This window comes from Syngnathus floridae, unplaced genomic scaffold (genome assembly GCF_059516105.1).
Source record: "Syngnathus floridae isolate MCC-2025c unplaced genomic scaffold, RoL_Sflo_1.0 HiC_scaffold_24, whole genome shotgun sequence".
In the NCBI taxonomy this organism is placed as follows: domain Eukaryota; kingdom Metazoa; phylum Chordata; class Actinopteri; order Syngnathiformes; family Syngnathidae; genus Syngnathus; species Syngnathus floridae.
The window spans coordinates 1,108,121-1,130,832 of NW_028284053.1; the positions used below are offsets into that span (position 1 = coordinate 1,108,121).

At 40.6% G+C, this 22,712-nt stretch overlaps 1 long non-coding RNA gene across 1 annotated transcript; it reads right to left on the reverse strand.

Annotated features, from left to right (window-relative positions):
• Nucleotides 1-9,779: 9,779 nt before the first annotated feature.
• Nucleotides 9,780-13,730, reverse strand: LOC148378900 (uncharacterized). The gene is made up of 5 exons (XR_015855561.1): nucleotides 13,652-13,730; nucleotides 11,917-12,087; nucleotides 11,716-11,793; nucleotides 9,983-10,153; nucleotides 9,780-9,859 (listed from the first exon to the last, which is right to left on the reverse strand). It is a non-coding gene; the product is annotated as an uncharacterized LOC148378900 (long non-coding RNA).
• Between the last annotated feature and the right edge of the window lie 8,982 nt (nucleotides 13,731-22,712).

A 22,712-nucleotide genomic window follows, 5' to 3' on the forward strand; every position in this document is an offset into this window, starting at 1 on the left:
TCCAGGTCGTTGTTGTCTCTGATGAGCCCCACCACCGTTGTGTCGTCTGCTGACTTCACGATGTGATTGGTGGTGAACCTGAGGACGCAGTCGTGTGTCATCAGGGTGAACAGCAGGGGGCTCAGGACGCAGCCCTGAAGGGAGCCTGTGCTGAGGCTGATGACATCAGAGGTGTTCTGTCCGACCCGGACTGACTGAGGTCTGTTGGTGAGGAAGTCTAGCAGCCAGTTGCGAAGGGGGGTGTTGAAGCCCAGGTGTTCCAATTTTCCTACCAGATGCTGTGGGATGATGGTGTTAAACGCTGAGCTGAAGTCCAGGAACAGCCTCCGCACATGGGTGTTCTTCTCCTCCAGGTGAGCCAGGCTCAGGTGAAGAACGGAGGAGATGGCGTCCTGAGTGGAGCGGTTTTGCCGGTCGGCAAACTGGAACGGGTCAAATAATAGGGGGAGTCTGGAAACGATGTGACCTTTAAGCAGCCTTTCGAAGCACTTCATCATAACCGGAGTCAGTGCAACAGGCCGGTAATCATTAAATGAGGTGATTTGAGGTTTCTTCGGCACCGGAATGATGGAGGCAGTCTTAAAGCACGCCGGCACTGTGGCTTGGCCCAGCGAGGTGTTAAAAATGTCTGTGATGACCCCAGCCAGATGACTTGCACATTCCCTGAACACACGCCCAGGAATGTTGTCGGGGCCAGGGGCCTTACAGGGGTTGACTCTCCTCAGGGTCTTCAACACATCGGCGGAGTCAAGGCAGAGTACCTCCTCTTCCTGATGGGGGACAGTTTTAACTGCTGGAGTGCCGTTTAGTGCCTCGAACCTCCCAAAGAAGTTATTTAGACCATTTAGAAAGTCAGCATCAACTACACCCACCGGGGGGGGGGGGGGGGGAGAGTGAGTTGTAGTCTGTAATCGCCCGTATGCCTTGCCACATACTCCTGATGTTTTTGACGTCGTGGAAACGATCCTGAAATTTTCGACTGCGGTCTCGCTTCGCTATCCTGATGGCACGGTTCAAGTTGGCTCTCGCTGTCCTCAGTGTCTCCTTGTCGCCAGACTTGAAGGCAGAGTTCCGCGCTCGTAGCGTTTGACGTACCTCCTCAGTCATCCAGGGTCGTTGGTTGCCCCGGGTGATGATATTCTTAGTGGTGCTGACGTCCTCGGTGCATTTGTTGATGTAGGCTGACACAGTCATGGCACACGCATGTCTAATCTACATCGGGAAAACTGGGAGGGAGGGAGGCAGGCAGGGAGGCAGGCAGGGAGGCAGGCAGTGTCTGTCTGTTGAGGTTTTCACCTTGTTCTTCTCCTGCTGAAGTTCTAACTGGACGTCCATCAGTTTGGTTCTCAGCTCGTCATTGGCGGCCTGAAGGGCGTCCGTTCGCTCCGCCTTGGCCCGCCCTGCCGGAGCTCGTTTGGACATCTCTTACTCGAGTCTCGCCCGGTCGTCAGTCAGAGATCACAACATTTGTACCTGGAGAGCACAAACGCAGCGCTGTTTTCCACTGGCTTCGAACTCAACTTCAATCGGTACCGTAACTTACAACATCATAAACATAGAACTAGCTTGACTTATTCATTGAATAAATGCATTTGGTTCTTCAAAACTGCATCACGCAACATAGCGTGACCGAGACGGCCGTTATCCACCTGCGTGAAGTTATTTGGTGAAATGAATGAGATGTTTAAGACACCATCGTTCTGTCTCTATGTAGATGAAGGGAAATAATCGATTGCTGAAGGTCCAAAGGTGTTGTGATAAACAAATAAACATATTAGTGATTAGTGACATATTTGTGATGAACATATTAGGCAGGATAATCACATATGTTAACGTGACTGCCCACACTGTATTTATTTATGGTTATTTGTTAAATCGAGTACTGTTAGACATGAAATAGGAAGTGTTTAACATAAATGGAAGACGAAAGGGGTACTCACCATTGTAGCTCCTGCTGGTCAATGATACGAGCCTCTTCTTGCAGTGGAAAACATACAGCCAACAAACACCGTGGAACCTAAAGGAATGAAATTAAACATTAACATTTAGCCTCAACCAACATTCACAGATACAACGCAACGCAAACTACACAAACGTAAATCTTTTTAAACACAATGAGTTGTACTTACCGTGTACGCTCTAGACGGTCCACTTGCAAGCAGAAAATAAAGATATTTCTGTTGATAATCGTCGTGTTTGTATCCGGTGTCTCGCTCAAGGCCATTGCGCCCACAGATTTGAATTTTGGCGAGAGTTCAGCCTATTGACGTCATTTCCGCGGTGTAATACCCGCATATCTGAAACGGCAAAGTTAAGAGTAGAGTTAAATAAAGTTTTTAGTCAACGCAATAATTTACAACCGTTGACCAGTCGAAATAATCGTCGAAATTTGGCGTCTGTGGCTGGAAGCAGACGCCGAGTTCGACATTCCTCCCAAACGCCACACTCCCTCGCTTTTCAGGGCTAAAAAAAAACAGTTGTAATTACCTTGTACGCTCTAGACGGTCAAGTTGCAAGCTGAAAACAAAAATATTTGCCTTGTTAGTCATCGTGTTACTAACCGCTGTGTCTTGTTTGCCAGAATTGCCGCTTTCCTACTTCCTGTTGCAAGCCACGCCCACGGATTATAATTTTGCCGTGAGTTCCGCCTATTGACGTCATGTCCGCGTCACATGACTGCGACGTAATATTATCTAAAACTGTTTGTGCGGTATTGTGTTGTTCTGTGCGGTATTGTGTTATTCTGTGCGGCGTCGTGTTGTTCTGTGTGGCGTCGTGTTGTTCAGTGCGACGTCGTGTTGTTCAGTGCGGCATGGTGTTGTTAAGTGCGGCATGGTGTTGTTCAGTGCGGCATGGTGTTGTTCAGTGCGGCATAATGTTGTTCAGTGCGGCATAATGTTGTTCAGTGCGGCATGGTGTTGTTCAGTGCGGCATGGTGTTGTTCAGTGCGGCATGGTGTTGTTCAGTGCGGCATAATGTTGTTCAGTGCGCCATAATGTTGTTCAGTGCGGCATGGTGTTGTTCAGTGCGGGATGGTGTTGTTCAGTGCAGGATGGTGTTGTTCAGTGCGGCATGGTGTTGTTCAATGCGGCATGGTGTTGTTCAGTGCGGCATGGTGTTGTTCAGTGCGACATATTGTTGTTCAGTGCGGCATTGTGTTGTTCAGTGCGGGATGGTGTTGTTCAGTGCAGGATGGTGTTGTTCAGTGCGGCATGGTGTTGTTCAGTGCGGAATGGTGTTGTTCAGTGCGGCATGGTGTTCAGTGCGGCATGGTGTTGTTCAGTGCAGGATGGTGTTGTTCAATGCGGGATCGTGTTGTTCAGTGCGGCATGGTGTTGTTCAGTGCGACATAATGTTGTTCAGTGCGGCATGGTGTTGTTCAGTGCGGCATGGTGTTGTTCAGTGCGGCATGGTGTTGTTCAGTGCGGCATGGTGTTGTTCAGTGCGGCATGGTGTTGTTCAGTGCGGCATGGTGTTGTTCAGTGCGGCATGGTGTTGTTCAGTGCGGCACGGTGTTGTTCAGTGCGGCATAATGTTGTCCAGTGCGCCATAATGTTGTTCAGTGCGGCATGGTGTTGTTTAGTGCGGGATGGTGTTGTTCAGTGCAGGATGGTGTTGTTCAGTGCGGCATGGTGTTGTTCAATGCGGCATGGTGTTGTTCAGTGCGGGATGGTGTTGTTCACTGCGGCATGGTGTTGTTCAGTGCGGCATAATGTTGTTCAGTGCGGCATGGTGTTGTTCAGTGCGGCATGGTGTTGTTCAGTGCGGCATGGTGTTGTTCAGTGCGGCATGGTGTTGTTCAGTGCGGAATGGTGTTGTTCAGTGCGGCATGGTGTTGTTCAGTGCGGGATGGTGTTGTTCAATGCGGGATCGTGTTGTTCAGTGCGGGGTGGTGTTGTTCAGTGCAGGATGGTGTTGTTCAGTGCAGGATGGTGTTGTTCAGTGCGGCATGGTGTTGTTCAATGCTGGATCGTGTTGTTCAGTGCAGCATAATGTTGTTCAGTGCAGCATGGTGTTGTTCAGTGCAGCATGGTGTTGTTCAATGCGGCATGGTGTTGTTCAGTGCGGGATGGTGTTGTTCAGTGCGGCATGGTGTTTTTCAGTGCGGCATAATGTTGTTCAGTGCAGCATGGTGTTGTTCAGTGCGGCATGGTGTTGTTCAGTGCGACATATTGTTGTTCAGTGCGGCATAATGTTCAGTGCGGCATGGTGTTGTTCAGTGCGGCATGGTGTTGTTCAGTGCGGCATGGTGTTGTTCAGTGCGGCATGGTGTTGTTCAGTGCAGGATGGTGTTGTTCAGTACAGGATGGTGTTGTTCAATGCGGCATGGTGTTGTTCAGTGCGGGATGGTGTTGTTCAGTGCAGGATGGTGTTGTTCAGTGCGGCATGGTGTTGTTCAGTGCGGCATGGTGTTGTTCAGTGCGGCATGGTGTTGTTCAGTGCAGGATGGTGTTGTTCAATGCGGGATGGTGTTGTTCAGTGCGGGATGGTGTTGTTCAGTGCGGGATGGTGTTGTTCAGTGCGGCATGGTGTTGTTCAATGCGGCATGGTGTTGTTCAGTGCAGGATGGTGTTGTTCAGTGCGGCATGGTGTTGTTCAATGCGGCATGGTGTTGTTCAGTGCGGCATGGTGTTGTTCAGTGCGGGATGGTGTTCAATGCGGGATCGTGTTGTTCAGTGCGGCATGGTGTTGTTCAGTGCGGCATGGTGTTGTTCAGTGCGGCATGGTGTTGTTCAGTGCGGCATGGTGTTGTTCATTTCGGCATAATGTTGTTCAGTGCGGCATAATGTTGTTTAGTGCGGCATGGTGTTGTTCAGTGCGGGATGGTGTTGTTCAGTGCGTTATAATGTTGTTCAGTGCGGCATGGTGTTGTTCAGTGCGGCATGGTGTTGTTCAGTGCGGCATGGTGTTGTTCAGTGCGGCATAATGTTGTTCAGTGCGGCATAATGTTGTTCAGTGCGGCATGGTGTTGTTCAGTGCGGGATGGTGTTGTTCAGTGCGGGATGGTGTTGTTCAGTGCGGCATGGTGTTCAATGCGGAATGGTGTTGTTCAGTGCAGGATGGTGTTGTTCAGTGCGGCATGGTGTTGTTCAGTGCGGCATAATGTTGTTCAGTGCGGCATGGTGTTGTTCAGTGCGGCATGGTGTTGTTCAGTGCGGCATGGTGTTGTTCAGTGCGGCATGGTGTTGTTCAGTGCGGCATAATGTTGTTCAGTGCGGCATGGTGTTGTTCAGTGCGGCATGGTGTTGTTCAGTGCGGCATAATGTTCAGTGCGGCATAATGTTGTTCAGTGCGGCATGGTGTTGTTCAGTGCGGGATGGTGTTGTTCAGTGCAGGATGGTGTTGTTCAGTGCGGCATGGTGTTCAGTGCGGGATGGTGTCTTTCAGTGCGGCATGGTGTCGTTCAGTGCGGCATGGTGTCTTTCAGTGCGGCATGGTGTCGTTCAGTGAGGCATGGTGTTGTTCAGTGCGGCATGGTGTTATTTAGTGCGGCATGGTGTTGTTCAGTGCGGGATGGTGTTGTTCAGTGTGGCATGGTGTTCAGTGCGGCATGGTGTTGTTCAGTGCGGTATCGTGTTGTTCAGTGCGGTATCGTGTTTCTCAGTGCGGTATCGTGTTGTTCAGTGCAGTATCGTTGTGTTGTTCGTATTGTGTTGTGTTGTTCGTAATGTGTTGTGTTGTTCGTATTGTGTTGTGTTGTTCGTATTGTGTTGTGTTGTTCGTATTGTGTTGTGTTGTTCATATTGTGTTGTTCATATTGTGTTGAGTTGTTCGTATTGTGTTGTGTTGTTCGTATTGTGTTGCCTTTAACACTTAGCCTCTAACACTTAGCCTCTAACACTTAGCCTCTAGCATCTAGAAGGTAAATAAATAGGAAGGAAGGACTCACCGGTGACGTCTTCGCCCACGTCCAAGCGTTGTACTTTGTATTTTCATCCTTCTGACAGTGGAAAACATAGCCAACAAACACCGTGGAACCTAAACGAATGAAAGAAAACTATCATTTGGCCACAACCAACATTCACAGATACAACACAATGTGACGTGCGGGGTTGAGGTTAAAGGTTGAGTGAAGGGCCCTCGTTTTAAACTACTTTTTTGAAAAGGATTGGGAACAAGTAAGACGTATTTAATTTATTTAATGGGAAGTAGTAAGAGCTATTGAATTGAATCTATGTATTATGTTCTATTGTATTGTATTCTGTTGTATTCTTTTGGATTGTATTCACACTAACCCCACTAAAACTTCAGCCCACAAAAACTCGCCTCTGGCGCCTAGCCTCTGGCACTTAGCCTCTAACACTTAGCCTTTAACACTTAGCCTTTAACACTTAGCCTTTAACACTTAGCCTTTAACACTTAGCCTAGAAGGTGAATAAATAGGGTTAAAGGTTGAGTGAAGGGACCTTGTTTTAAACTACTTTTTTGAAAAGGAGTGGGAACAAGTAAGACGTATTTAATTTATTTAATGGGAAGTAGTAAGACTTATTAAATTTATTTAATCTACTTTTCTTCCCAGGCAAAATTTGATGTGCTGCAATTCCAAATTTCCAAAGTGAATGAAGGAATGAAGTCCTTTAAATTATGATTTTGTATAAATACTAGGCATTAACACAAAATCGACGGCACAAAATGGGCAGACTTTACTTGTTTGAAAAGGACTGGTTACAAGACAGACTTTTTTAATTTATTTAATGGGAAGAAGACTTATTTAGTTTAATTGATCTATTTTTGTTCCCTGGCAAAATTCGATTTGCTGCAATTCCAAATTTCCAAAGTGAATGAAGGAAAGAAGTCGTTTAAATTATGATTTTGTTTAAATACTAGGCATAGACACAAAATCTACGGCACAAAATGGGCAGACTTTACTTGTTTGAAGAGGACTGGTTACAAGACAGACTTTTCTGATTTATTTAATGGGAAGAAGACTTATTTAGTTTATTTAATCTATTTTTGTTCCCTGGCAAAATTGGATTTGCTGAAACTGTATTTTGCCAAATCTTGCCTTGAGACCTGATAGGAAGTATTAAACGCTTAGTTAAATCAATACAAGTTGGTAATAAGAGCGAGTAATGTTGGTTGAACCGATGAATGAAGGTTGAAAGCAATTTAAATTATGACTTTGTATAAATACTAGATATTAACAGAACATCTACTGCGCGAAATGGGCAGAGTTTACTTGTTTGAGAAGGAGTGGCTTATTCAAAACTAAGATTTATTTAATCTGTTTGTTCCCAGGCAAAATTGGATGTGATGCAATTCCAAATTTCACCACATGATGGTGCCCAATTTTGACTTCATAGGACATATTAAACACTTAGCTTGTTATTATGTTCAAGGTAATCAGATTTGTTTATTATTCTAATGGCCTCTTCAAAACTATTCTGGATTACTACTTTGGATCTATTCTACATTACTTGGCAACAACATACTCTGTAACAGATTAGGCAGTATAATCATATATGTTAACTTGAGAGTGCCCACACTCAATCTACTTATCGTGATGTGTTAAATCAATTACTGTTAGACATTATTTGTCTGATAATCTACCAAATCTTTGAATTGAAGAATTTGTGATTTAATTAATAGCTTGTTGTTATGTTCAGGGTAATCAGACTTGTATATAATTCTAATGGCCTTCTTTTGAAAACTATTCTGAATTACAACTTTGGATCTTATATTACTTTGCAACAATCTACTCGGTGACAGATTAGGCAGTATAATCACATATGTTAACTTCAGTGCCCACACTGTATTTATTTATGGTTATTTGTTAAATCAAGTACTGTTAGACATGAAATAGGAAGTGTTTAACATAAATGTTATGGCTACTCACCATTGTAGCTCGCTCCTGGTCAATGATACGAGCCTCTTCTTGCAGTGGAAAACTTGCAGCCAACAAACACCGTGGAACCTAAAGGAATGAAATTAAACATTAACATTTCGCCTCGACCAATTTTCACACGTACAACGCAACGCGGCTACACTTCTGCTATTACAAACGTAAATCTCCTTAAACACAATGAGTGTTACTTACCGTGTACGCTCTAGACGGTCCAGTTGCAAGCAGAAAATAAAGATATTTCCGTTGATAATCGTCGCTGCTCAGTGGCTCACGGCCATCGCGCCAACAGATTTGAATTTTGGCGGAGGTTCCGGCAATTACGTCATATCCGCGGCACATGACTGCGACGTAATACCTGCTTATCTGAAACGGCAGTTAAAAGTAGAGTTACATCAAGTTTTCTTGGAACCTAAACGAATGAAAGAAAACTATCATTTGGCCACAACCAACATTCACAGATACAACACAACGTGCGGGGTTGAGGTTAAAGATTGAGTGAAGGGCCCTCGTTTTAAACTACTGTTTTGAAAAGGAGTGGGAACAAGTAAGACGTATTTAATTTATTTAATGGGAAGTAGTAAGACCTATTAAATTTATTTAATCTACTTTTCTTCCCAGGCAAAATTTGATGTGCTGCAATTCCAAATTTCCAAAGTGAATGAAGGAATGAAGTCCTTTAAATTATGATTTTGTATAAATACTAGGCATTAACACAAAATCGACGGCACAAAATGGGCAGACTTTACTTGTTTGAAAAGGACTGGTTACAAGACAGACTTTTTTAATTTATTTAATGGGAAGAAGACTTATTTAGTTTAATTGATCTATTTTTGTTCCCTGGCAAAATTCGATTTGCTGCAATTCCAAATTTCCAAAGTGAATGAAGGAAAGAAGTCGTTTAAATTATGATTTTGTTTAAATACTAGGCATAGACACAAAATCTACGGCACAAAATGGGCAGACTTTACTTGTTTGAAGAGGACTGGTTACAAGGCATACTTTTCTGATTTATTTAATGGGAAGAAGACTTATTTAGTTTATTTAATCTATTTTTGTTCCCTGGCAAAATTGGATTTGCTGAAACTGTATTTTGCCAAATCTTGCCTTGAGACCTGATAGGAAGTATTAAACGCTTAGTTAAATCAATACAAGTTGGTAATAAGAGCGAGTAATGTTGGTTGAACCGATGAATGAAGGTTGAAAGCAATTTAAATTATGACTTTGTATAAATACTAGATATTAACAGAACATCTACTGCGCTAAATGGGCAGAGTTTACTTGTTTGAGAAGGAGTGGCTTATTCAAAACTAAGATTTATTTAATCTGTTTGTTCCCAGGCAAAATTGGATGTGATGCAATTCCAAATTTCACCACATGATGGTGCCCAATTTTGACTTCATAGGACATATTAAACACTTAGCTTGTTATTATGTTCAAGGTAATCAGATTTGTTTATTATTCTAATGGCCTCTTCAAAACTATTCTGGATTACTACTTTGGATCTATTCTACATTACTTGGCAACAACATACTCTGTAACAGATTAGGCAGTATAATCATATATGTTAACTTGAGAGTGCCCACACTCAATCTACTTATCGTGATGTGTTAAATCAATTACTGTTAGACATTATTTGTCTGATAATCTACCAAATCTTTGAATTGAAGAATTTGTGATTTAATTAATAGCTTGTTGTTATGTTCAGGGTAATCAGACTTGTATATAATTCTAATGGCCTTCTTTTGAAAACTATTCTGAATTACAACTTTGGATCTTATATTACTTTGCAACAATCTACTCGGTGACAGATTAGGCAGTATAATCACATATGTTAACTTCAGTGCCCACACTGTATTTATTTATGGTTATTTGTTAAATCAAGTACTGTTAGACATGAAATAGGAAGTGTTTAACATAAATGTTATGGCTACTCACCATTGTAGCTCGCTCCTGGTCAATGATACGAGCCTCTTCTTGCAGTGGAAAACTTGCAGCCAACAAACACCGTGGAACCTAAAGGAATGAAATTAAACATTAACATTTCGCCTCGACCAATTTTCACACGTACAACGCAACGCGGCTACACTTCTGCTATTACAAACGTAAATCTCCTTAAACACAATGAGTGTTACTTACCGTGTACGCTCTAGACGGTCCAGTTGCAAGCAGAAAATAAAGATATTTCCGTTGATAATCGTCGCTGCTCAGTGGCTCACGGCCATCGCGCCAACAGATTTGAATTTTGGCGGAGGTTCGGGCAATTACGTCATATCCGCGGCACATGACTGCGACGTAATACCCGCTTATCTGAAACGGCAGTTAAAAGTAGAGTTACATCAAGTTTTCTTGGAACCTAAACGAATGAAAGAAAACTATCATTTGGCCACAACCAACATTCACAGATACAACACAACGTGCGGGGTTGAGGTTAAAGATTGAGTGAAGGGCCCTCGTTTTAAACTACTGTTTTGAAAAGGAGTGGGAACAAGTAAGACGTATTTAATTTATTTAATGGGAAGTAGTAAGACTTATTAAATTTATTTAATCTACTTTTCTTCCCAGGCAAAATTTGATGTGCTGCAATTCCAAATTTCCAAAGTGAATGAAGGAATGAAGTCCTTTAAATTATGATTTTGTATAAATACTAGGCATTAACACAAAATCAACGGCACAAAATGGGCAGACTTTACTTGTTTGAAAAGGACTGGTTACAAGACAGACTTTTTTAATTTATTTAATGGGAAGAAGACTTATTTAGTTTAATTGATCTATTTTTGTTCCCTGGCAAAATTCGATTTGCTGTAATTCCAAATTTCCAAAGTGAATGAAGGAAAGAAGTCGTTTAAATTATGATTTTGTTTAAATACTAGGCATAGACACAAAATCTACGGCACAAAATGGGCAGACTTTACTTGTTTGAAGAGGACTGGTTACAAGACAGACTTTTCTGATTTATTTAATGGGAAGAAGACTTATTTAGTTTATTTAATCTATTTTTGTTCCCTGGCAAAATTGGATTTGCTGAAACTGTATTTTGCCAAATCTTGCCTTGAGACCTGATAGGAAGTATTAAACGCTTAGTTAAATCAATACAAGTTGGTAATAAGAGCGAGTAATGTTGGTTGAACCGATGAATGAAGGTTGAAAGCAATTTAAATTATGACTTTGTATAAATACTAGATATTAACAGAACATCTACTGCGCGAAATGGGCAGAGTTTACTTGTTTGAGAAGGAGTGGCTTATTCAAAACTAAGATTTATTTAATCTGTTTGTTCCCAGGCAAAATTGGATGTGATGCAATTCCAAATTTCACCACATGATGGTGCCCAATTTTGACTTCATAGGACATATTAAACACTTAGCTTGTTATTATGTTCAAGGTAATCAGATTTGTTTATTATTCTAATGGCCTCTTCAAAACTATTCTGGATTACTACTTTGGATCTATTCTACATTACTTGGCAACAACATACTCTAACAGATTAGGCAGTATAATCATATCTGTTAACTTGAGAGTGCCCACACTCAATCTACTTATCGTGATGTGTTAAATCAATTACTGTTAGACATTATTTGTCTGATAATCTACCAAATCTTTGAATTGAAGAATTTGTGATTTAATTAATAGCTTGTTCAGGGTAATCAGACTTGTATATAATTCTAATGGCCTTCTTTTGAAAACTATTCTGAATTACAACTTTGGATCTTATATTACTTTGCAACAATCTACTCGGTGACAGATTAGGCAGTATAATCACATATGTTAACTTCAGTGCCCACACTGTATTTATTTATGGTTATTTGTTGAATCAAGTACTGTTAGACATGAAATAGGAAGTGTTTAACATAAATGTTATGGCTACTCACCATTGTAGCTCGCTCCTGGTCAATGATACGAGCCTCTTCTTGCAGTGGAAAACTTGCAGCCAACAAACACCGTGGAACCTAAAGGAATGAAATTAAACATTAACATTTCGCCTCGACCAATTTTCACACGTACAACGCAACGCGGCTACACTTCTGCTATTACAAACGTAAATCTCCTTAAACACAATGAGTGTTACTTACCGTGTACGCTCTAGACGGTCCAGTTGCAAGCAGAAAATAAAGATATTTCTGTTGATACTCGTCGCTGCTCAGTGGCTCACGGCCATCGCGCCAACAGATTTGAATTTTGGCGGAGGTTCGGGCAATTACGTCATATCCGCGGCACATGACTGCGACGTAATACCCGCTTATCTGAAACGGCAGTTAAAAGTAGAGTTACATCAAGTTTTCTTGGAACCTAAACGAATGAAAGAAAACTATCATTTGGCCACAACCAACATTCACAGATACAACACAACGTGCGGGGTTGAGGTTAAAGATTGAGTGAAGGGCCCTCGTTTTAAACTACTGTTTTGAAAAGGAGTGGGAACAAGTAAGACGTATTTAATTTATTTAATGGGAAGTAGTAAGACTTATTAAATTTATTTAATCTACTTTTCTTCCCAGGCAAAATTTGATGTGCTGCAATTCCAAATTTCCAAAGTGAATGAAGGAATGAAGTCCTTTAAATTATGATTTTGTATAAATACTAGGCATAAACACAAAATCGACGGCACAAAATGGGCAGACTTTACTTGTTTGAAAAGGACTGGTTACAAGACAGACTTTTTTAATTTATTTAATGGGAAGAAGACTTATTTAGTTTAATTGATCTATTTTTGTTCCCTGGCAAAATTCGATTTGCTGCAATTCCAAATTTCCAAAGTGAATGAAGGAAAGAAGTCGTTTAAATTATGATTTTGTTTAAATACTAGGCATAGACACAAAATCTACGGCACAAAATGGGCAGACTTTACTTGTTTGAAGAGGACTGGTTACAAGACAGACTTTTCTGATTTATTTAATGGGAAGAGGACTTATTTAGTTTATTTAATCTATTTTTGTTCCCTGGCAAAATTGGATTTGCTGAAATTGTATTTTGCCAAATCTCGATTTGAGACCTGATAGGAAGTATTAAACGCTTAGTTAAATCAATACAAGTTGGTAATAAGAGCGAGTAATGTTGGTTGAACCGATGAATGAAGGTTGAAAGCAATTTAAATTATGACTTTGTATAAATACTAGATATTAACAGAACATCTACTGCGCAAAATGGGCAGAGTTTACTTGTTTGAGAAGGAGTGGCTTATTCAAAACTAAGATTTATGTAATCTGTTTGTTCCCAGGCAAAATTGGATGTGATGCAAATCCAAATTTCACCACATGATGGTGCCCAATTTTGACTTCATAGGACATATTAAACACTTAGCTTGTTATTATGTTCAAGGTAATCAGATTTGTTTATCATTCTAATGGCCTCTTCAAAACTATTCTGGATTACTACTTTGGATCTATTCTACATTACTTGGCAACAACATACTCTGTAACAGATTAGGCAGTATAATCACATATGTTAACTTGAGAGTGCCCACACTCAATCTACTTATCGTGATGTGTTAAATCAATTACTGTTAGACATTATTTGTCTGATAATCTACCAAATCTTTGAATTGAAGAATTTGTGATTTAATTAATAGCTTGTTCAGGGTAATCAGACTTGTATATAATTCTAATGGCCTTCTTTTGAAAACTATTCTGAATTACAACTTTGGATCTTATATTACTTTGCAACAATCTACTCGGTGACAGATTAGGCAGTATAATCACGTATGTTAACTTCAGTGCCCACACTGTATTTATTTATGGTTATTTGTTAAATCAAGTACTGTTAGACATGAAATAGGAAGTGTTTAACATAAATGTTATGGCTACTCACCATTGTAGCTCGCTCCTGGTCAATGATATGAGCCTCTTCTTGCAGTGGAAAACTTGCAGCCAACAAACACCGTGGAACCTAAAGGAATGAAATTAAACATTAACATTTCGCCTGGACCAACATTCACACGTACAACGCAACGCGGCTACACTTCTGCTATTACAAACGTAAATCTCCTTAAACACAACGAGTGTTACTTACCGTGTACGCTCTAGGCAAAATTGGATGTGATGCAATTCCAAATCTATCTGAAACGGCAGTTAAAAGTAGAGTTACATCAAGTTTTCTTTTTTAATCAACACAATCATTTACAACCGTTGACCAGAAAGAATCGTCGAAATTCGACGTCCCCCACAAACGCCACGCTCACTCGCTTTTCAGGGCAACAAAAGTACTTCTTTTTAAAAACGATGAGTTGTACTTACCGTGTACGCTCTGGACGGTCCAGTTGCAAGCAGAAAATAAAAATATTTCTCTTGTTAGTCGTATGTTACCATCCGCTGTGTCTTTGTCAACATCGCCGCCATTTTCCTACTTCCTGCTGCGAGCCACGCCCACGGATTTAAATTTGGGCGGAAGCTCTTTCCATTGGCGTCGTTTTCGCGTATAGCAAATCCGATTGGTTGGGAAGGGGGCACGGTTAGGGTTAGGGTTAGGGTTAGGGTTAGGTATTTTGAGTTTTACTCGCTAAACCTTCCCCAAAGGGTCCGCCGACCCTGTCGGTTAGATAGAAGGCAACGGAAGGCACGGGCCTACGCATGTCTCACCAGTAAACCTCGCCGTACCAGGTCACATAAAATCTGGATTGGGTACGAAGGACGGCGAAGTGAGACTGCACTTCTGCCAGAACCTCCCCCGAGTAGCTGAGGCGCCACCCAGGTCTTCGGCCAGCAAGATGGAAAAAATGAGAGAAGAAGAAAAAAATGAGAGAAGAAAAAAAAGCAACCTAAAGTCCTACCCTTGGATTACATTATGTCTATTCACTTTGAATCATTGTTTACCTCATATCTTGTTTTTATATTCAACCAACCGCTTTCTTAGAAGTTAGGGGTTAGGGTCCGCTAAAGAGTTCCTCCCCCGAAGGAGAGGAGCAAAGGCACAGTCCTCCTATCCTTACCTGCCACCCATAACCGGCTCCAAAGTATCCTACCCATTGCGGACACGCCAGCCATGTTGGCCCGGACGACGTTGGGGTTGAGAAAGATATTTCTTTTACCTTGAACTTGTGTTTGTGCTTATTGTATGTTTGATTTTGACTGTACTTACCCGATCTGGTCACCTCTGAGGAAAAAAAACCTAATTTAAAGTCCTACCCTTGGATTACCTTTGTCTATTCCCTTTGAACTATTTTTGAACTAATATTTCGTTTTTATATTCAACCAACCATTTTCTTTAGAGGTTAAGGTTAGGGATTAGGGGTTAGGTTTAGGGATTAGGAGTTAGGTTTAGGGATTAGGGGTTAGTTTCCTCTTTTAAGGGATTAGGGGTTAGGTTTAGGGTTAGGTTTAGGGATTAGGTTTAGGGATCAGGGGTTAGATCTAGGGATTAAGGGTTAGGTTTAGGGATTAGGGGTTAGGTTTAGGGATTAGGGGTTAGGACTAGGTCTATAAGGTTTACTCGCTACACATTCCCCAAAGGGTCCGCCGACCCAGCCGGCCAGACAGAAGGCCGCGGAGGGCACAGGCCGACGCGTGTCCCCCTCAACAAACCCCGCCGCACCGGAGTCGCACAAACTCCGGAACGAAGGACAGCGAAGCGAGACCGCACCTCAACCAGAACCCCCCCCGGAGCAGCCGAGGCGCCCCCCCCCGGGGACTCCAGCCAGCAAGACGAAAAAACAGCGAGACACGAGAGAAGAAAGTCCCACCCCTGGACCACATCACGTCTACCAACCTTGCAGCATTCTTGACCCAATATCTTGTTTCTATACTCAACCAACCACTTTCTTCAAAAGGGGTCCCATTAAGTCGTCCTTATTGTCCTGGGTAATTTGAACGTCATAATTTTGTAGACACGTCATCAGTAGTGGACCTTGGGGTCACAGAGTGTTTCGGCCATTATCACCAGACACCCTCGCCCAAGGGAGGCCCCGCCGGGGTCGATCAAGCCCCGGAGTGTGTCTACATCCTCAATCGAAATCTCAGTAATTGTCTAGTCAACTGTCCAGCTTTACCGCAGACAGCATAAATCAATTGGTCAGTCTGTTAGTCCTTTTGTTGTGCTGATTTGTTCAACCGTTAAACATATGTACAAAACCTTTGTATTCCTTTGTATGGCATGCCCCAAGTCTGGTAAAACATAGTTTAGGGCTAACCTGGTATAGTTTTGCTTCGCCCGCTCCCGCATATCTTATCTCAATAAAGTCTAGCATAGCGTAGTCCAGCATAGCCTAGTCTTGACGATTAAACAAGTTTCACCTGTTACTCTCAAAGAATCGGAAGAATCTTCCATATTAACCGGAAGCCAAATTCTTCCCCAATGCCCCTCCCCCGAGTCACAGTCCTACCGCCGAGCACCTCCTCCCAAGAGCCTCAGCGAAGCAATTGACAGCTCTCGTCATAAAATCACGTTCCCACATCTAACTGATAAGCACTAAAAAAATATATCGGCAAACCCTATTGGTACTGTTTAATTGGGTTAGTCGTGCAACATTTAAATGTAAATTGAATTCACAATCTAAATCCAATCACATATTCAGGAATACATTCATCTACATAAATCGCGATTCCCCTAAGTCCCGCCCCCCGGAAACACTCAAACTCCTGTCAATCACTCTAGCGGCTGTTTTTTCTGTAAACCCCCTATCTTCCAAACCCTCACATCGCCCCAATCAACGATCAATATGAAACAAAATTCTCCTAAAACCCCTGGTATTATTAAAGTGTATAACCCGATTCCCTTCATTCGTAAAAGTAATTTATAACATTAATACGATCGTATATTCGTAACCAAATCCCCGTAAGCGTATCGTAGCTAATGTTTTGAGCGTTAGCTGTGTTTCCTTTATTGATATCCGGTCCCATTCATCCGGCAATTTAATATTTTCTCTTTTCGTTCTCTTTTAGCTTAGCATACTCCCGCACATCCTATACCAATAAATTCCAGCATAGCGTAGTACCGCATAACGTAGCTTTAGCAATTAAAAAGAATCGGAAGAATCTTCCACCTTACCTGGAAAGAAGGTCTTCCCCAGTACCCCTCTCCTGAGTCACAGCGCTACCGCCGAACGCCATCCCCCCACGAGCCTCAGCGAATTAACTGACGGCTCTCGTCATCCCATCACGTTCCCACCTCTATCAGACAAGCCCTAAAACATTCGGTAAACCCTATTGGTACCGTTTAATTGGGTTAGTCATGAAACATTTAAATGTAAATTGAATTCATCCTCTAAATCGAATCATATATTTAGAAATACATTCCTCTAACTAAATTGCCATCCCCCTAAGTCCCGCCCCCCGGAAACACTCGTAAACTCCTGTCAATCACTCTGGCGGCTCTTTTTTCCGTAATCACCCTATCTTACAAAACCTCACAACGCCCAAATAAACGATCAATATGCAATAACATTTTCCTAAATCCCCTGGTATTATTAAAGTATGTAATCCGATCCCCTTCATTCGTAGAATTAATTTATAACATTACTACGATCGTATATTCGTAACAAAATCCCCGTAAACGTATCGTAGCTAATGTTATGAGCGTTAGCTGTGTTTCCTTTATTGATATCCGGTCCCATTCATCCGGCAATTTAATATTTTCTCTTTTCGTTCTCTTTTAGCTTAGCATACTCTCACATATCCTATGCCAATAAAGGCTAGCATAGCGTAGTACCGTATAATTTAGCTTTAGCGATTAAAAAGGGTTCACCTGTTTTTCTCAAAAAGAATCGGAAGAATCTTCCACAGTACCTGGAAAGAAGGACTTCCCCAGTGCCACTCTCCTGAGTCACAGCGCCACCGCCGAAAGCCAACCCTTCCTTTCTCTTTTCTTTTCTCTCCCACGAGCCTCAGCGAAGCAACTGACGGCTCTCGTCATCCAATCACGTTCCCACATCTAACTGATAAGCACTAAGACATTCGGTAAATCCTATTGGTACCATTTAATTAAGTTAGTCGTGAAACATTTAAGTGTAAATTGAATTCATCATCTAAATCAAATTATATATTTAGAAATACATTCATCTACGTAAATCGCGATCCCCCTAGGTCCCGCCCCCCGGAAGTACTCGTACGCTCCTGTCAATTACTCTGCAGGTGTTGTGCTCGATTTGGTTCCCCCGTGAGATTTTGTTCCCCCTGCCGCGGGAGCGCGCACGCCTTGTTTGGAAAGCGAAAAACCGATGCCGTACGGCGTCGTACGGCGTCAGCACTATGTTGTTTTCAATAAAAACATGAAGAATTCACGTTTGCGTCAGTCAATTTTAATTTCTATAAAGGATTATTCTCATTTGATGTCTTTAAATTCATCCGCGTTCTGCCATTGAAGCGGGGTGCATTCAAAGACCAGTCGTACAGACGGAACACTCACTCACTTCACCAAAAAGCAACGATATAATTACGTGAGCTCTTTGCATAAACCTCGATGCAAAGAAACTCCCCCTTTTGGGTACCGTTACATGCTACAAGGAGTATATATTACAAAGGAGACTTTATTCTTAATTAGAATCATCATTCATCCATCCATTTTATTACTCAGGTATTTTCAAAGCAAATTAATATTGTTGCATTTATTAATTTGCTTTAAAATGACAGCGCAATATAATTAAAAGCTGACACTCTAGCAATGTCAAACGTGTTCATTTAAGAAAAAGCCACACACGTTTTGTGATCAAATCTTTCATAACGACAATGATTTGAGTGAATTGATTTGAATGAATAATTGAGAAGACATTTCAGTTCTGAAGGCTCCTTTTGTCCCAAGCAAAGTGAAAGGTGGGTTAGGGTTAGGGTTAGGGAATCTAGGTAAGGGAATCTAAGGTTTGAATCTTCAATTCAAAGATTTGGTAGATTATCAGACAAATAATGTCTAACAGTAATTGATTTAACACATCACGATAAGTAGATTGAGTGTGGGCACTCTCAAGTTAACAGATATGATTATACTGCCTAATCTGTTACAGAGTATGTTGTTGCCAAGTAATGTAGAATAGATCCAAAGTAGTAATCCAGAATAGTTTTGAAGAGGCCATTAGAATAATAAACAAATCTGATTACCTTGAACATAATAACAAGCTAAGTGTTTAATATGTCCTATGAAGTCAAAATTGGGCACCATCATGTGGTGAAATTTGGAATTGCATCACATCCAATTTTGCCTGGGAACAAACAGATTAAATAAATCTTAGTTTTGAATAAGCCACTCCTTCTCAAACAAGTAAACTCTGCCCATTTCGCGCAGTAGATGTTCTGTTAATATCTAGTATTTATACAAAGTCATAATTTAAATTGCTTTCAACCTTCATTCATCGGTTCAACCAACATTACTCGCTCTTATTACCAACTTGTATTGATTTAACTAAGCGTTTAATACTTCCTATCAGGTCTCAAGGCAAGATTTGGCAAAATACAATTTCAGCAAATCCAATTTTGCCAGGGAACAAAAATAGATTAAATAAACTAAATAAGTCTTCTTCCCATTAAATAAATCAGAAAAGTCTGTCTTGTAACCAGTCCTCTTCAAACAAGTAAAGTCTGCCCATTTTGTGCCGTAGATTTGGTGTCTATGCCTAGTATTTAAACAAAATCATAATTTAAACGACTTCTTTCCTTCATTCACTTTGGAAATTTGGAATTGCAGCAAATCGAATTTTGCCAGGGAACAAAAATAGATCAATTAAACTAAATAAGTCTTCTTCCCATTAAATAAATTAAAAAAGTCTGTCTTGTAACCAGTCCTTTTCAAACAAGTAAAGTCTGCCCATTTTGTGCCGTCGATTTTGTGTTAATGCCTAGTATTTATACAAAATCATAATTTAAAGGACTTCATTCCTTCATTCACTTTGGAAATTTGGAATTGCAGCACATCAAATTTTGCCTGGGAAGAAAAGTAGATTAAATAAATTTAATAAGTCTTACTACTTCCCATTAAATAAATTAAATACGTCTTACTTGTTCCCACTCCTTTTCAAAACAGTAGTTTAAAACGAGGGCCCTTCACTCAATCTTTAACCTCAACCCCGCACGTTGTGTTGTATCTGTGAATGTTGGTTGTGGCCAAATGATAGTTTTCTTTCATTCGTTTAGGTTCCAAGAAAACTTGATGTAACTCTACTTTTAACTGCCGTTTCAGATAAGCGGGTATTACGTCGCAGTCATGTGCCGCGGATATGACGTAATTGCCCGAACCTCCGCCAAAATTCAAATCTGTTGGCGCGATGGCCGTGAGCCACTGAGCAGCGACGATTATCAACGGAAATATCTTTATTTTCTGCTTGCAACTGGACCGTCTAGAGCGTACACGGTAAGTAACACTCATTGTGTTTAAGGAGATTTACGTTTGTAATAGCAGAAGTGTAGCCGCGTTGCGTTGTACGTGTGAAAATTGGTCGAGGCGAAATGTTAATGTTTAATTTCATTCCTTTAGGTTCCACGGTGTTTGTTGGCTGCAAGTTTTCCACTGCAAGAAGAGGCTCGTATCATTGACCAGGAGCGAGCTACAATGGTGAGTAGCCATAACATTTATGTTAAACACTTCCTATTTCATGTCTAACAGTACTTGATTTAACAAATAACCATAAATAAATACAGTGTGGGCACTGAAGTTAACATATGTGATTATACTGCCTAATCTGTCACCGAGTAGATTGTTGCAAAGTAATATAAGATCCAAAGTTGTAATTCAGAATAGTTTTCAAAAGAAGGCCATTAGAATTATATACAAGTCTGATTACCCTGAACAAGCTATTAATTAAATCACAAATTCTTCAATTCAAAGATTTGGTAGATTATCAGACAAATAATGTCTAACAGTAATTGATTTAACACATCACGATAAGTAGATTGAGTGTGGGCACTCTCAAATTAACATATATGATTATACTGCCTAATCTGTTACAGAGTATGTTGTTGCCAAGTAATGTAGAATAGATCCAAAGTAGTAATCCAGAATAGTTTTGAAGAGGCCATTAGAATAATAAACAAATCTGATTACCTTGAACATAATAACAAGCTAAGTGTTTAATATGTCCTATGAAGTCAAAATTGGGCACCATCATGTGGTGAAATTTGGAATTGCATCACATCCAATTTTGCCTGGGAACAAACAGATTAAATAAATCTTAGTTTTGAATAAGCCACTCCTTCTCAAACAAGTAAACTCTGCCCATTTCGCGCAGTAGATGTTCTGTTAATATCTAGTATTTATACAAAGTCATAACTTAAATTGCTTTCAACCTTCATTCATCGGTTCAACCAACATTACTCGCTCTTATTACCAACTTGTATTGATTTAACTAAGCGTTTAATACTTCCTATCAGGTCTCAAGGCAAGATTTGGCAAAATACAATTTCAGCAAATCCAATTTTGCCAGGGAACAAAAATAGATTAAATAAACTAAATAAGTCTTCTTCCCATTAAATAAATCAGAAAAGTCTGTCTTGTAACCAGTCCTCTTCAAACAAGTAAAGTCTGCCCATTTTGTGCCGTAGATTTTGTGTCTATGCCTAGTATTTAAACAAAATCATAATTTAAACGACTTCTTTCCTTCATTCACTTTGGAAATTTGGAATTGCAGCAAATCGAATTTTGCCAGGGAACAAAAATAGATCAATTAAACTAAATAAGTCTTCTTCCCATTAAATAAATTAAAAAAGTCTGTCTTGTAACCAGTCCTTTTCAAACAAGTAAAGTCTGCCCATTTTGTGCCGTCGATTTTGTGTTAATGCCTAGTATTTATACAAAATCATAATTTAAAGGACTTCATTCCTTCATTCACTTTGGAAATTTGGAATTGCAGCACATCAAATTTTGCCTGGGAAGAAAAGTAGATTAAATAAATTTAATAAGTCTTACTACTTCCCATTAAATAAATTAAATACGTCTTACTTGTTCCCACTCCTTTTCAAAACAGTAGTTTAAAACGAGGGCCCTTCACTCAATCTTTAACCTCAACCCCGCACGTTGTGTTGTATCTGTGAATGTTGGTTGTGGCCAAATGATAGTTTTCTTTCATTCGTTTAGGTTCCAAGAAAACTTGATGTAACTCTACTTTTAACTGCCGTTTCAGATAAGCGGGTATTACGTCGCAGTCATGTGCCGCGGATATGACGTAATTGCCCGAACCTCCGCCAAAATTCAAATCTGTTGGCGCGATGGCCGTGAGCCACTGAGCAGCGACGATTATCAACGGAAATATCTTTATTTTCTGCTTGCAACTGGACCGTCTAGAGCGTACACGGTAAGTAACACTCATTGTGTTTAAGGAGATTTACGTTTGTAATAGCAGAAGTGTAGCCGCGTTGCGTTGTACGTGTGAAAATTGGTCGAGGCGAAATGTTAATGTTTAATTTCATTCCTTTAGGTTCCACGGTGTTTGTTGGCTGCAAGTTTTCCACTGCAAGAAGAGGCTCGTATCATTGACCAGGAGCGAGCTACAATGGTGAGTAGCCATAACATTTATGTTAAACACTTCCTATTTCATGTCTAACAGTACTTGATTTAACAAATAACCATAAATAAATACAGTGTGGGCACTGAAGTTAACATATGTGATTATACTGCCTAATCTGTCACCGAGTAGATTGTTGCAAAGTAATATAAGATCCAAAGTTGTAATTCAGAATAGTTTTCAAAAGAAGGCCATTAGAATTATATACAAGTCTGATTACCCTGAACATAACAACAAGCTATTAATTAAATCACAAATTCTTCAATTCAAAGATTTGGTAGATTATCAGACAAATAATGTCTAACAGTAATTGATTTAACACATCACGATAAGTAGATTGAGTGTGGGCACTCTCAAGTTAACATATATGATTATACTGCCTAATCTGTTACAGAGTATGTTGTTGCCAAGTAATGTAGAATAGATCCAAAGTAGTAATCCAGAATAGTTTTGAAG